Raw genomic sequence first — 14,967 nt, forward strand, 5'->3', positions numbered from 1 at the left:
CATTCTCTAACACAACCAGGACGCATGAGCCTTCCTAAACACTTCTAATCATGAGAATCAAGATATTCGATCTCACAGTCATGAAGCAGCACTGAAGCTGTGCTTACTCACGTGTCATCATTCCCATGAAAGTAATCTTAAATGAAGCACCAGCTCGCTCAGTTTTCGGTTCTTCCCCTAAAGGAAGCTATCCGGTCGATGGCGTCGCCTGATTTTCGTGACGTCACGGTTAATCTCCGGTCATGCTCCGTGAATTCGTAGTTAATTTTCTGTCACGTTAACGTTACAGGAGATTAACCGTGGATTAACCGCGACGTCATGAAAATCGGTCGAAGCCATTGGACGGAAGGCCTCCTTTGAAAGACATTTGTAGCTTCGTTCTAAAGTTGTATCCCACTATAGCATGTTCTGCGCGACTGGCCTGCGCGTTGGTGAAGCGGCAGAAAAACGATGCGAAATAGAAGAAGACGATCGCTAGAAGGAACAGGAGGCGCCTGATCAAAGGCTGAAGTGAATCCGGTTTTCGGCGCACAGCTGCATGACGCCACCATCGGCTCTTCTGACGTTGACGTCATCTCTCAGGTGACGTGCAAAGGTCACAACTGTTGTGGAGGCGCAACAGCTACCACTCCAGACTTGTCCAGACCTCTCGGCCGCTAATGCCGATCCCCCTTCCGTCAAGGGTTAGCAGATGAAAGAATGAGGAACAACGAGAACGTTGCAAACACCAGCCGAAAAATGCAGAAGCCGCAGCAGCAGCCGCCAATCAGCTAACCACTCCTAAAGAACGCTGCGTTACTTCGGAAAAAGCAACGAACGAGTTTGAACGGAATATGCGAGGGTTTGACTAATGTAGCAAAGCCATAAGCGACTGCCATCGCTGGAATTTAACCATATGCTCAACCAGAGCTTAGCTTCGCCAATCTTTTTCTAGATTCGTGACTTCATTCCAGGCGTCTCCGATGAAAAGGTGTTATATGTTTTGCTTCCTAGCTCGCGTCTCAGATCATGTCAGGATAATGCCAGCGTACTTAGGTCGGCTTTCGATCCAAACCAGCGGAACGGCCAGCGCCTGCCTCTTACGCGCTTGTGCAGAGTGGGCAGGCACGTAGGCCGAATGCATAAAACTTTCATTGAGTACAGTAAGGGACGGTGGGTGGCTCCCCTATTCCAAGAGGCCATTGGACTCCGCTGCCGCCAGTGTCCTCGCCACAACCTCTCGTTGGTGCGCCAGCACCAACGAGAGGTTGGTCAGCGCTGCCTCCCACTATTTGTGCGTCGGGTTCCTAATCGTGCCTATTCTTGGATTGTGTTTACAGACCCATAACATGTGGCAAAGATTTGCGTTTTCATTACAAATTTGGCAACCCGTTTTATAAAGATTTGGGAATGTTTTATTATGGATTCTGGGGCTATAGATAGAATTAGCAGTATCCTAAGCGTTGTTTCTCCCATTTTGGTGAGTTTACAGTGTGTTTCTAGGTACATGCTCCTGTTAAGTCTGTCAGCAATTTTTTTTTTTTTCAAGTAGTGGCTGAAGGTAACTTTTTGTATCAAGTGGGAAGGAGGGGGGGTGGGGTGTAAGGGTGATTTCGGGGTGAGGGGGGGATGCCCCCTCGCTACTCCCTCCTCGGATACGTGCGTGGGCGTCGGGTGTCGCGCAGCTGGAAAAGATGGTGATCTCGAGTTTAAGGCGTGCGGCCCAACCTCCACGTGAGCAAGATACTGAGACTGACCCTAAGCAGAGCATGTGCCTCTGTCAAAATCTGCGCTGGCGCCTGTGAAGGTGGTTTCGATGAGCTCAGCTTTTAGCCGCATATGCTATGTGTGTTCGGAGCACGCAAAGCGCTCGTGTTTCGTGGTGACACAATTGTAAAGTGCGAGAAAGAAAACGCAGGGAAACTCAAAGTGTGAAAAAAAAAAGAATTAAGTTCAGGTGTCAAGGCAGTGCCGCATCTATAGCGGCAAGCAAGAAAGTGTGTCGAGGATACAGCAGCTGATTGTAACGACCGCACCTCGCACCGAGGACGGCCCGTGTGCGGTGCCGCTGCAATCAAGGGCGTGTCGGGCAGGGACCCCAATGCAGTGATCGTTACTTTCAGGAGACCTTTCAGAAAGTTTTTCGGAATGGCGTTGGCCTTAAAATTACAGTTTACTCTCGCAAATGACACGCTGTATTGTGTCAAACAGATCAATCTAAGACGCTCCATACTCAGCTTACAAAGTCAGTTTCTCGGGTTTGAGCCTACAAATAACACTTCCTTCCACGAACTGCGCCGCAAGAACATGACATTTTGTAGCGCTATTTTTTGTACAGTTTGGGAGTACAGCAGTCACACCGCAGGGGTGTAGTTAAGACGTCGATTTATATATTAAAAAAAAAAGCTATAGTGGTCATTTCTGTGACGAGCCAATTCATCAGTCGCCCTCCCCGCTACGCCGTAAAATAACTTCAATTAAGACAGCTCAGAGCTGAATTCCTGAAAGTATGCTTGGATGGATGCCAACGTTTTCATTTAAATTACAAAGCAGTGATGACAGGGACCCCAATTTCTCATCGTGTGGTTCGTATGTATGCTTTTCCCGCTTTTCACTCTTTTTTGCTTTCGTGCTATTTGCATAGAGTTGAGTAAGTCATATAGCTCCATGTGTGTGAAAAACTGCGCCCTATGTAATGCCCCTCCACACGCCACAGGCAGAAAAATGTAGTCAACGCAAACCCACACGAACTCTCAAGTTTATAGAAAAAACGCGATTTTCCCAATTTTAGCATTTTTGTACTTTTAATTCGCTGAAGCCATGTAGAACTGCGCGTCACTTCGAAGTAACCCAATCAGGATCTATGTATGAAGGAAGGCAATAGTCAGTCAACGCAACCAAGAAAAGCATAGAGGATCGTTTTTTAACTTATGGTGTTGATCAATGCGAAATTAGCAGTAATTTTATGCCTGAAAGATAACTGATAATAAAATTGAAGAAATAACAACAGCGTGCCGCCAGTGGAATTCGAACCCACGATCTCCGCATGTCGCGTCCGGTGCTCTACCAACTGAGCTATGGTGGCGGCTGTTCACTTTCTACTTTTGGGGGTATTTATGTTGCGTGTAATCTAACCTTGAGAGTGTTCACCAGCGCCATCCTAGTTCATAGCGGCGGACGCAGTACGTCCTGTATTACCGCGAGTGCCGCGTAGGAATGTGATAGAATAGTGAGGGTGAAGCTGCGCGAGAACACTCTTATTCTACCTGTGGCATCAAGGCCGCCAGAACCGAGGCCCTCGTTATGCTATTGAACAGGCATGGGAGGGGAAATGACTGACTCGTTGTGCCATATATATGAAAGAAGGCAACAGCTATTTAAACCAAGGAGAGCATGGGGAGATGTTTTGGAGCACGCGCGCGCGCGCGCGCGTGTGTGTGTGTGTGTGGGGGGGGGGGCTTAGGATTGTGAGCGCGTGTGTGTGTGATGTTGATCAATTAGTAATGTCATTATTTCAAGGTAATTGATTAGAAAGAAGCTGAAAATACAAATTCATTCCACCAATGGGATCTAAAGCCACGACCTCCGTATGTCGGGCACGGTGCTTTATCAACTAAGCTACGGCGGTGGCTGTCCAATCTTCAACTTTTGGGAGTGTTTATGTTGCCTGTAACCTAACCTCGAGAGCGTTCACCAGCGCCACCATTGTCCATAGCGGCTGTTATTCTCGAAGCATCTTATACGACCCTAAGTAAGACAGAATCAGCATGCTTTGGCGCGATAGCGGTAAGGCTCAAGTTCTGCAGAATATCCGGCATCGTCGACAGTGTCGTCGGCGGCGGCTTTGTGAGCGGAAAAGCAGGTGGCTTCTCTGCCGTCTAAGTCACGTGACCTTGTGAGGTCATCAGAACCTCCTCACCATGACAGGTGAAACTGCCACCTGCCACAGGTTTCACCTGTGGCAGGTGGCAGTTAAATTAAAGGGCCCCTGAAACACTTTCTCAGGAGAGTACATACACTAGCTCAATCACTATAGTGCGTTGTCCTGAACACCTGGGCCAAATAATGCACTTCTACACGCAGCAGAAAATCCACAGTGCGCGCTGAAGTTGGCGAGCCCTTTCCGGCGAATTGTTGAAACTCTTGCTCTCCGTGTCGTGCTTCTGCGTATGTCGGTTAAAAGATGGCTATTGGTTAGATTTTTGAGGACGTCACGCAGCTACTATGGCCACGGCCAGTCAGCCCGGTCGCTTCCCAGGCGATTCCCGTGCATGTTGGCAGCCGGCGGTGGGCCCGATTGGGTGGTTTTGGCGGAGCAGCATCGACCTTTGAAGGGGGAAAAAGTGCCCAGAAGAAGCGCGAAGACGCTGAAATTCAAAATTTGAGTACAGATAACCCAGCTTCTGCCAAACGCATTAAAAATTTGTTTCTGGAGATGTTTATGAAGCGACGTTCTTTAACAATCCAGGCATACCGCAACTTTATTGGGAGCCCCTTTCAGAGCCCCTTTCGGAGCCCATTTATTTATTGGTCACGTGAGGTTGCTCGGGAAGAGCAACCGGGGTCTCATAAGCCCTACCGATGGCTGTGTTTGAGACAGCCGCCTGCCAGCACCATGGTGGGCTTTGGAAAACAGAACACGATGCAGCACTCGCGGTGCTTTCTTCTGCCCGTTTAACGGCCGCTGTTTCCGAGCGATGAACTCAAGACAACCAGTGAAACTTGAAAACGTTGTTATTGCCAGCTATAAAATAGCATACCTTGGTATTCTCCTATCGGTCGCCGATGGCAACCTACACAGCAGCCCAGAGGCATTTGTACAGAGCGCCCTAAGTGAGTGATTATCAAGAGGCTTTTCGAAGCACTTTCTCTGTTTGAAAGATACATTACGACCTGTAATACTTGCGAAATATGCGCTAAATTTTTCCTGCGCCGACGAGCAATAGTGATCGCAGACACGACAGCTCACAGGCGGAAAGAAAACGCCCGCACGTGGTAAGAAGCACCATTGCGGATACCGCCAGCATTTGTGGTAATATTTCTTGATGTACGCTGGAATTTTTCAGTTTTGCGCCCAAAGATGAGCGGTTTGACAGGCCGACATTTCGAAACCATACTGAGGAAAAGTGCATCGCCCGCGTGGGCGTCGGAGCAGCAAAACCAAATGTGATGTTAAGTACACGAATTTTGATACAAAGGGGCAGGCGCGCTTTCTACGACGGCGCCGTTGGACCATTTGGCAACGTCCGGATGCTCGCACCGCTTTCTTGTGTGAAGCAAACAAGAGCCGCGGCGAGTAAAACTGCCAAACGTGCCAAGAAATTCAGCACAGCACTGGTTGCTGGGTGTTATAGCATCTCGTCAGAAAAAAACAAAACAAAAAACAATATGTATATGTGGAGCGTGGTATTAAGAGTTCAACGTCCGAAGATGCAAGCCGCTATGCGGGACGCAGTGTAGTGGACGGCTCCAGCATAATTTCAACCACCTGTAGTTTTCTAGCGTGCACTGACATAGCACAACGCACGCGCTTGCTTGCCTTTCGCCCCATTGAAATGCTACCGCTGCAGCCGGGATATTATTCTGCGACCTGAGACTTAGCAGGCGAGTGCTATATACAGCTGACAGCTTTTGCAATGTAGACATTGGAGTCCTACGTCATCGTAATTGGGGTTGCTTACTATTTAATTCCTTTTCCGGCCGACCACTCCACCTTTCCTTTCATTAAATTACTTTCTCTCTGTCTTTAATTCCTTTTGCTCGCGCTCCACCCATTGCATCCGGAGAAATGATTCTGCTAAGCTACTCACCTTTGGCACTGTAATTTCGTGGTGAGAAAAAAAAAATACGGGAAGAGTCAGATATCTGATGTGACAATTTTGCGAAAGCAGCTGGATTGATCCTCGATGAATACTTTGATATTTTTACTCTGCTGAAGGATTTTACTATAAGCCGACCCTTCACACACGACACAATTTTTCTGGAGGGTGGGTGAAGGTGGGAGGAGGTGAGTCGAGGGTGGTAGTAGGTGGATGGGCAACCGCCTTCCTAGGAAGCTGGGTGGTTGATTGCTGGTGGGTGCTGCTTCCGTAGGGCAGCTCTCTTTCTTGTTGAGTCTTTGAACTCCATTTTTTTTTAACGCTAAGTTTGCCACACGGCATAAAAGGTGCTGTAAATAAGTGCCGTCATTAAGCGTTACAAAATAGCATGCAGTCCAGTTGTGTGTAAAAATAAACTGTCCTGTATCTATAGGGTACCACGTTAAAATCACAAAGAGGTCATTGTCACCTGCAACGGAGCCTTTATGAGCTATAAGAGACAAAACGAAATACAGGTGTTGCCATCACCGGCGGATTTCGCAAGTAAAATGCGTGCATCGACACCGGTTTTATCGCGGATCCGTGAGGCTGTGCTAAAGTGCCATTCACCTCAAAATGGCTGCAGTCAGTTTCTTTAGCGCGGTAGCACTATTAGGCTCATTTTCCGATTTCGGGAATACGTATGTACAGTCATGGACAAAAGTTTGCAGGATGCGGATTCGCGGGGGAAAAAAAAATATTTCCGCGTTTCCTCGTTAGCCAGTCAGATAGAAATCGTCTAGCAGATGGAGCACGCATGGCTCTTTATGCTCCTATGCATTTCAGTGACCTGCTTTCAGTGACCGCGCCGCTATATTTTTTTACTCCAAATCTGCATCCCGCAAACTTTTGTCCATGGCTGTACGTCCCTGAAGCCTGCTTTGTGGCAGGCAGCCCCCCTGTTTGTGCACACCTGGCAGGCCTTCACCTGGGTGAAAGCCTTCAAGGTAAATGCATTCACGGTAAAGGCCTTCGTGGTAAAGGCCTTTAGTCAAAGACTTTTGTGGAAGACCTTTAGGCCAAAGGCCTTTAGGGTGAAGGCCTTCATGGTGAATGCCTTCCGGGTAAAGACCTTTAGACAAAACTCATTTAGCCCAAAGTCCTTTCTGGTAAAGGAATTTAGGTCAAACGCCTTTAGGTTTAGGGCCTTTACGGTTAAGGCTGTTGTGGTAATGTGTGAAGGCCTCTAGATCCAAGGATGTTTTCGCATTCACATCACGTAAGGACTTTCAGTGCCCACCGTAACTAGTGATACTGCACGATATTCTGCGCTTAGCCATGCTAAACCGGCTGCTATTTTTCGGTATGGGTGACACGAGTTGGATCGGCTGGCGGGGATATTTTTAAATTGAATTTTCTCAGAAATAAATGCGCCTTTTGCTGCCGGACAAACGGCCAGAAGGAGCCAGAGAGTTAATTTTTATGGGGAAAAGAATTTCATGCTGTCGTCCACAGTGTTCTTTTAAGTGCGACTTTCACCGCCACAAGTTCAGTTCTCAAGCCACCGGCTAATAAAACAGCTATGGGCTTCATGCGTCCTGGTGACTTTTGTGCTTGATAGTGTCGTGTATGTTAGGGTCGCAGGCAAATAAACAAACTTCCTTTTTTCTTGTTTTTTTTTTACTTTATAACGATCTGTGCAGCGACAACATCGAGTACTTCCTATTTTAACGCTATCGACGTTTCCTTTGAGAAGCACTTACCACACGTTTATCGAGCATTCGTAGCAACCACTTTTTCTCACGTCTACAGGCGATGTAAGGAAGGATATGTGGAGGTGAGCTTTGTTTATTCGACAAATTGACTTCTCTTAGACGCACTGCAGCTACAGCTCCTCTTGCTTCGGGCAATTAAGGCTCGCGTTATGTCGATGCAGAAGTGCCTTCGCTCCGTTTCACGTTTCTCATCAAAGAGGGCTCCTCTCGGTCCGCCTGTTGGCGATGCTCAAATGAGACTCAATCTTGCACGCGGAGACAATACGCTGAGCGGGCAAGCCTGCCGGTCATATAACGAGCTCGGCACGATGCATTAGTCCGATGGCAGGCTTTGCGGCCTTCGTCGTTGGCGCTCAGAGTTAGAGCGTGACTTCTGCCGTCGCCTCCGCATTAGTTCTGCTACGGGCCCGCCTGTGCCCGGCAATTTCACACGGATATTATGCGCGGGAAAGGGCAGCGCGCCTTCTCACCTGATTGCCCAGACGCCTGCGTTGAAGAGAGCCGATTACTAATGACGCATGTTGGAATTACGCTGCTGCTAGACCACGGTCATACGCGCGTGGTCGGAGGCGAAATTCCTGCCGACAGTCAAGCCATCCGTTGTCGTTGACTGTGCACGAAATGCTTAAGGCTGGTGTTGCCGTGGGCAGGCAGCTAGCCTCGCTGCGTTCAGCCTCTCGCTGCGCCCCTTCCATAAAGGCAATGAAAAGGAAAAGTAATTTTGCGCTATCCTCACTCAACAACAGCCAACGATGTACAATGAGCGCTGTCGGGACAAAGCCTAACGACCCCCTGCGCTCAAAGTACGCAACCGAGGGATTGAGAATCAGGGGCGGATGGCCGCAGTTGACGAGGTTTTCCAGCTGCTTAACTAATCAGGCCGGCAGTGCCTTCGTGTGGGGCAAGCCCGAAGAGCCACGCACACGCTCTTTCTCGCGAAATTCTACGGCTGACGAGCTTCGTCTGCAATAGATCCTCCTGCCAAATGCTTGGCCCTCGAAGCATTCTCACAAGCACGGCTCGCCTACCTAAGCCTAAAATAAGGTGGCAGCAAAACGACCGCAGTATACGCGCTCGGGTGGCCCACTCGGGTAGTGAAGAGCCACGCAGCCGGCAATCTGCGAAGGTAAAAGTGAGGGGCGCCCCTTGCCAAGCGTGGTCGGAACAAACGCGTACGGCCCCGGGCTGAGGCTGCAAGATCGTTGCGGCTACCTTCTCGGAGCACGCAACCTGGTGCGCCGTAAAAGCTCGGCCTGATGGTGTCTGTAGCCCGAAGATAACGATGTCCGCACTGTCGCGCTTACCTTGTTGTGGGCCGTTCCCACGGGCAATCAGCGGCGCTCCGTGGAACTGTGGCGGCCGGACGGCGGGAAAAAAAGAGTAAAACGGTGACGTCTACCTTTTCCGTTTAGGGAGGAAGCGAGCGCCGGAGAGGCTTTAACCTTTGCTTGCTGTGTCGCGTCGTTCCGTCCGGCTCATTTCCCTCGAAAATCACCGAGCACTGAGGAAAAGGGGGGCAATAGTGTAGATGCGCTGCTCTGAACGTGACAAATGCGCATCGTGTCGTCGCAATAACGAACCTCTCAGAGACCGCGGGCACTGCCCGTTGCGCGCTACTCAGTGTGCAGCGCACATGGTCACGATGACAGTATGGGGGCGCGCGCATCCACTCTTCTGCCGTCGTATTCCGTGAAAGCCATGGGATCTAGCGTTGCAGTCATGATGAAGTTTAGCGCCAAAAACGAGGACAAAGAAGGAGTGAAGACACAACACGAGCGCTTTTTCGCAACTAAAACTTTAATGGAAGAACACATAACATATATACCCATCTCGTGAAGTAAATCAAAAAGAAGAAACATACATGATATGGTCAAGATAAACCTTAGAGGGCGATACATCTGAAGAGTGCTGAGGGTGCAAAAGGTACATAAAGGGTGCAAAAACAGGAAACTTCATGGTCACAATCACAATCACGAAGGCGAAACCAAAATACCAAAAAAAAACCAAAAAAGGGGGGAAAGGAAAAGATATTAATTCCACGTGTGATCCAGGTATGCCAGCTCTTTTTCTGTTAAAGAAATGGACGGTGCGCTTATGCATGAATTTCCCTGTCGCGAAATATAAAAAGCCTCGGTAATTTCGCGCTGGAGGCGTTCTCTATGATGTGACAGAATTTCAGCCTGCGCATAAAGTGGATTGCATTTTTTCTTGCACACTGGGCCACATTCCGGCACACAATCCGGCTTGCACTCCTTACATTCTTGGCAATGGTCAACCAAATGCGAGGACTTCGACCCAGAGAGCGATTTCTCGTGTTCTTTTAGCCGCACGTTTACACAACGCCCTGTCTGACCTATGTAGGTCTTGCCACAGGAAACAGGGAGTTCATATACCACACCCGTTTTGCACGGGATGAATCCCGAAGGATGGCATGTCTTCTTAATTTTATTTTGTCCTCTCTGATTCCCTATTGTTCTGCTTACTAGGCCGCACACTGCAGTGCTGAAAGTGCGTTTCGCTTTATTGCAGCCGCAATCATTACCTTTATGTGTCAGCTGTTGGGCTGTTGTAGATAAATCCGCTGCGAACATGCGATGGTCAAGCGAAATCCTCCACAATGCCAAGGAAGCAGCAGGAAAACTGCATTTTTTCCATAGCCCTTTCCTTTACGTCTGTCGATCGGCCGTTTTCTTCTTTGTTTTTTTTCCCCAGTATACGTGTAGAGGCTCTAAATAGCTTCGGACATTCTGCTCGTCACCTCTTGCGCGATTTGTTTTTTTCTCTTAGAACATAAAAAAGAAAACAGCTAAAGCATGCTCGGAAAAAAAACACACACAGAGAGGAAAAATAAGGACACCCTGTGTGCTTCCCTACGTCAATATATCGGTCTCGCACCCGCATTACGCAGGCACTAGTCGAGGTTTTTTTTTTTTCAAGAAAAGGTGGCCCATTTCACGTTTTGCTTTACGGTGATACTCGCTAGTTTTTCTGTTTTCTTTTTTAGAGCAGTGACACTCGCAAGAATTTATTGTCAATAGAAATCCGCTAAGATTGACTGACTCCTTCACGTATAAGCACAGGCTATGCTTTTTACTCTATGAAATAACTTTGCCCACCGCCGCCACCCAGAAGTCTCGATTGGCATGGGTTTAATTTTGCACGAGCAAGAACAGTTCGTGGGTGGCTCGCGCCGTGTCACATGGGCGGTCGTGGAAGCTCGACGCACGGCAGCACGATCGCAAGCCAATCGCTCCCCGTTGTATAACGCACCAACAGACTTGGGGACTCGGCCCCCAAGCTGTCTCACGCATTGCTCTTTCAGCATAACATAAAGTGTGCGGATATTTTTTTTTTTTTTCAAATCATTGTTCCCACGTAAGGTAAAATCTGAAACACTTTTTGCATTCCATTTGTGGCTGCAGCGAGAATTAGGATCACGCAGGCATATTTCCCCGGCATTTTTCCCCGCGCCTCTCGCACGGAAACTCGTCCATGTGAAACAGTTTATTAGCGCACCGACGCTTGGGGCGGAATGAGGGCCGGAGCGGAGGATCGCCGACGAGCTCGAGCTTCTTGACGACTTGGTGGCGGTGCACTTCCTGTGCGACGTGGGCGGCCCATATTCGTTCGGGAACGGTGTCTGAACATCTTTTGCGCGTTGTGCTTCCCTTTCATCTTCACTGGGGCCCAACTCTCCGAAATAACGGCTCCGCGAAAAGATAAAGGGCATGATGCAGTCACCCGTAAGCACGAAGTAAATTGGCGGGGATGTTAAGAAGGAATGCGGCAGAAGTCTGCCGTTTCGATTTCGTTCGTCCCACAAACACGCCGAGCGCTGCTTTCGGGCGTCGGGTGTGCGCGGCGCGGTTTGTGGCAAGAATTTGCGTCCGCGCCTCCTCGCGAGCACCTGAAGACGGCCCGAACGCTGCGACTACAAGACGGGTGTCGCTGCTGTAGTCGCGCCGTAGAGCTCATTTACTAAAGAATGCCGCCTTCGTGAACTGCGCTATGCGACCGTGTTCGAGAATAGTATCGCGCTACTTGTGCGCTCACAGAAACACATTAAAGGTGCGACTTTCCAATAACACATCGAGAGAGGTTCAAGTCCAAAAAAGCCAAGTTCAGAGTACCAGACAAAGCCGTGCCGACAGATCATCATATTGCTCGAAGAGAGAGAGGCAGACTCTTTAATGAACACCGGATATTTTTACCTGGCAGTGAGTGCAGCAACCTACCGAAAATGTCAACGGTGAGATACGACGCGAAACACACCGAGGACACAAAGAACTCACAAACGCATGCACGCCCAAGAGAGTTTACAGACACTGATGAGGCCTTTTTTTTTTTTTTCGAAACAACATAAACGCTTTCGCCGCGCTCAATGCGAAGGCGGTGTTTCACGTAGGTCTAGCGACATTGGCTGGACCGTGGCAGCAGTTACTGTCAGATCCGACAACCGTCGTGAATGTTTTCCGTGATGACCTAAAACGGCTGCGTATGCAAACGACGTGTTCCAGGTCCTCACGCAAGTTCTGCTGTTCACTGAGTCTCGGAAGAATGCCAGCCGCATTCAAGAATATCAAATCATCTACATTTAAGCAAGAGTTATTCCGGTATTGTCTTATTATTGCGCGAATCAAGCGTCGCAGTGTTGAGTGGGTGCGCACACAGTTAATCAGCGCACAGCGGAGTCGTGAACTCCATAAGCACATGCTGTGGAGTCATAAGCGAGGCTGTGCAGGCTTACGTTACCGCTCTCCCCGATGCAAGTTGCACCGAGATCACTCAGAATCATCTGAGCTCAGCATGTCTTCGTAAACGGCTCTGCGGCTTGTCCCTCGAAGTCTCCAGACTTGCCTGGGGCGCAGTACTGAAGCCCATGTTGACGACTGATCGCAGCGAGGAGAATTACGAGCGCCAAGCAGTGAAAGGCCCTTGCGAGACGAGAAGCGGTGAGCCGACGAGCGGTGATCTCGGCCGCCCGGCCAAGGAGATTCATGTATTGCGAGAGCATAATGTGCTTGACTGCTTAAAGGAGTATATAGCGATGTATACGCTCGGTTAAAACAAATACGTTTCCTTTAATGGAGCAACTTATATATATATATATATATATATATATATATATATATATAGAAGACACTTATATATAGTTTGATTTTTTTGCACCGATACCCCATGACGTAACTGACCATTCCTGTGCGGGACCTCTTTCCATCTATGAGGCGGCACTGTATGCACACGTAGTTCACCTGTCGTAAAGCTCTGACATGAAAGAGAGAGAAACTGGACTCGGATAATTTTGTAATTGTGTGCCAGTTCCATTGCGGTTCGATCCTTCTCTCCCCTTGGTCATCAGTTCGAAGGCCGCAGCACCGCCGTTAGAGCCGGATCGGCCGGCTGGCGCGGTAGATGACAAACGAACGGATACGAATCGAGGGAATGGGATGGCTGCACTCTTCCATGCAGCCCTGATTTTGTTTACGGTACTAAACGCGGTTGCGCTCTCAACGAAAACAAAAAGAGAACGCATCGCCGAATCTTCGCAGCCTATCAATGTCGTGATCGAGCGGAACATTTCCTGCTGTAGGCGGGCTGTGTACTTTCATGGAGGAACAGTTCCACCGAAGACAGCAAGAAAAGGCGCCGGGTGGGCCGTAGATGAGTGGGCGGGGGGCGCCCCCGTGAGGAACCGAATACGCGCCGCGCACCCACACGACGCAGCTACGCCGCAGCGGCCGAGCAGAGCGCCCCCTGTTTCGTGCGTGATTTACAACAAAGAGGCGCTCGCCAGAAATAAAGGGAGAAAGGCGGTCGCGGCTGCGCGTAAACAAAAGCCGACGGCTGCGGCCTCGGCAGGAGGGCTCCGGAAATGTCGCCACGACTGCACCGCCGCGCGACACTGGAGCCGGCCGCTGCAAGTGACGAGCCGGCAACGATCATGTGTTGCCCCGGCCGGGAGCCACCGAGGCCGCAAGTACAATGCGGCGGCGGTCGTCACACTCGCCGGTGACGCCACCAAAGTGGAAGTTATTTCGGTGCCGGCCCCGTCGGTACGCGCACTGGCCGCGCGCATCTCCGGTGTCGCAGTATACGCGGTGGCCTCACAGCGGGGTGCGCGCGCACCACCAGGCTTTCCCTCCTCTGTGGAGCATTTCCACAGCAACAGAAAGGGTCCGGGACGGCGGCCGCAACAAAATTGTTTACTGCCCGCATCGAGTTACGCAACGACCTTTTCCATCGCGACGTCTCACAGTACGCCTCCTGACAGTGCCGCGGTGCGGCCGCGGAAGAAATTTGCGACTCAAATTGGTTTTTCCCATGCAGCCCAGCCTTGCCCTTGAGCGGCCCACTTATTCGCCCCAAGGCGGCCAGAATTTGGGATCAAATCAGTTTCCTCGGTCTGCGGGGTGCGCTCGTGGCCAGTAGTGCCGGGAAATACCGCAGGCGCCGCCTCGCGTCTGCTGTCAAGGCACCATGAGATGGTCTGGCTTAAACGGGACTAATGGCCCTTTGAGGAGAATGGCTGCCCTGAGCAAATCGAATTCGAAGCTGGCCCCCGCGCGGCGGCGGCGTCGTTTGCTCGGGAGCCTGATCTCGCTCGACCGCTGCCGGGATCGTCGCTCTCGCCGCCGCCGCCCTGTTTACATGGCTTTCCGACGTACTATATGCCAGTTTGATTAAAGGTCTTTAGTGGCACCTAGGTACACACCCTTTGCTTTGCGTTTTGTGCGTAAGCGCTTACCGAATTCATTTTCAGTTATTACAAGATCCACACAACAAGCACCAAGTTGAGCAGTGACAAGGACAGAGGCATGTTCATGGATGATTCACAGGGCATCAGCTACGAAGGGAAGAACGGTGCTCGTTCGTGTCTGCATCGCTCTCGTATTCGTAGCTGCGCTGTGAACCATCATTTCTTGTGAAACAACTGCACTGAGAACATTCAGTTGTGTTTAGGCCGCCATCGATCATCGCTTTTCTTATACCATCCTATCGGGCTTTCCCTCCTCTGTGGAGCATTTCCACAGCAACAGAAAGGGCCCGGGACGGCGGCCGCAACAAAATTGTTTACTGCACGGTTTTTTAACCATGGGACCTCCTAGAGAACTAACTTCAATTAATAATTTTGCTTGTATTATTGCTGTTCAATAAGCTTGACTTGACTTGACCTGGCTGCCTGCTACTGTGCGCCGAATCGCTCTTCTTTCGCAAGGTACTTCTCGAGCTTCTGCATTCGTCGCATGCACAACGCTTTTTCTTACCTACACACTTTTGATCCCGGTAATGGGCAATCCCCCCCTTCATGCTCACTACGTTGCTCTTTCATGTTCCTGAAAACTTGCACGGGTTCTCTTCCCTAGTCCACGCTGAAGATGCACTGAGAGGCCTCAGTGTGATACTTGCAGGTGTCA

General features: G+C 50.0%; 1 protein-coding gene across 2 annotated transcripts in view; it reads left to right on the plus strand.

The window, feature by feature from the left end:
- Positions 1-14,967, plus strand: part of LOC149352794 (uncharacterized) — a 123,458-nt gene that overhangs the window by 82,716 nt on the left and 25,775 nt on the right. The gene's annotated exons all lie outside the window — the stretch shown is intronic.

The sequence above is a fragment of the Amblyomma mixtum genome, chromosome 3 (assembly GCF_055824585.1).
Source record: "Amblyomma mixtum isolate Tamu chromosome 3, ASM5582458v1, whole genome shotgun sequence".
Lineage (NCBI taxonomy): Eukaryota > Metazoa > Arthropoda > Arachnida > Ixodida > Ixodidae > Amblyomma > Amblyomma mixtum.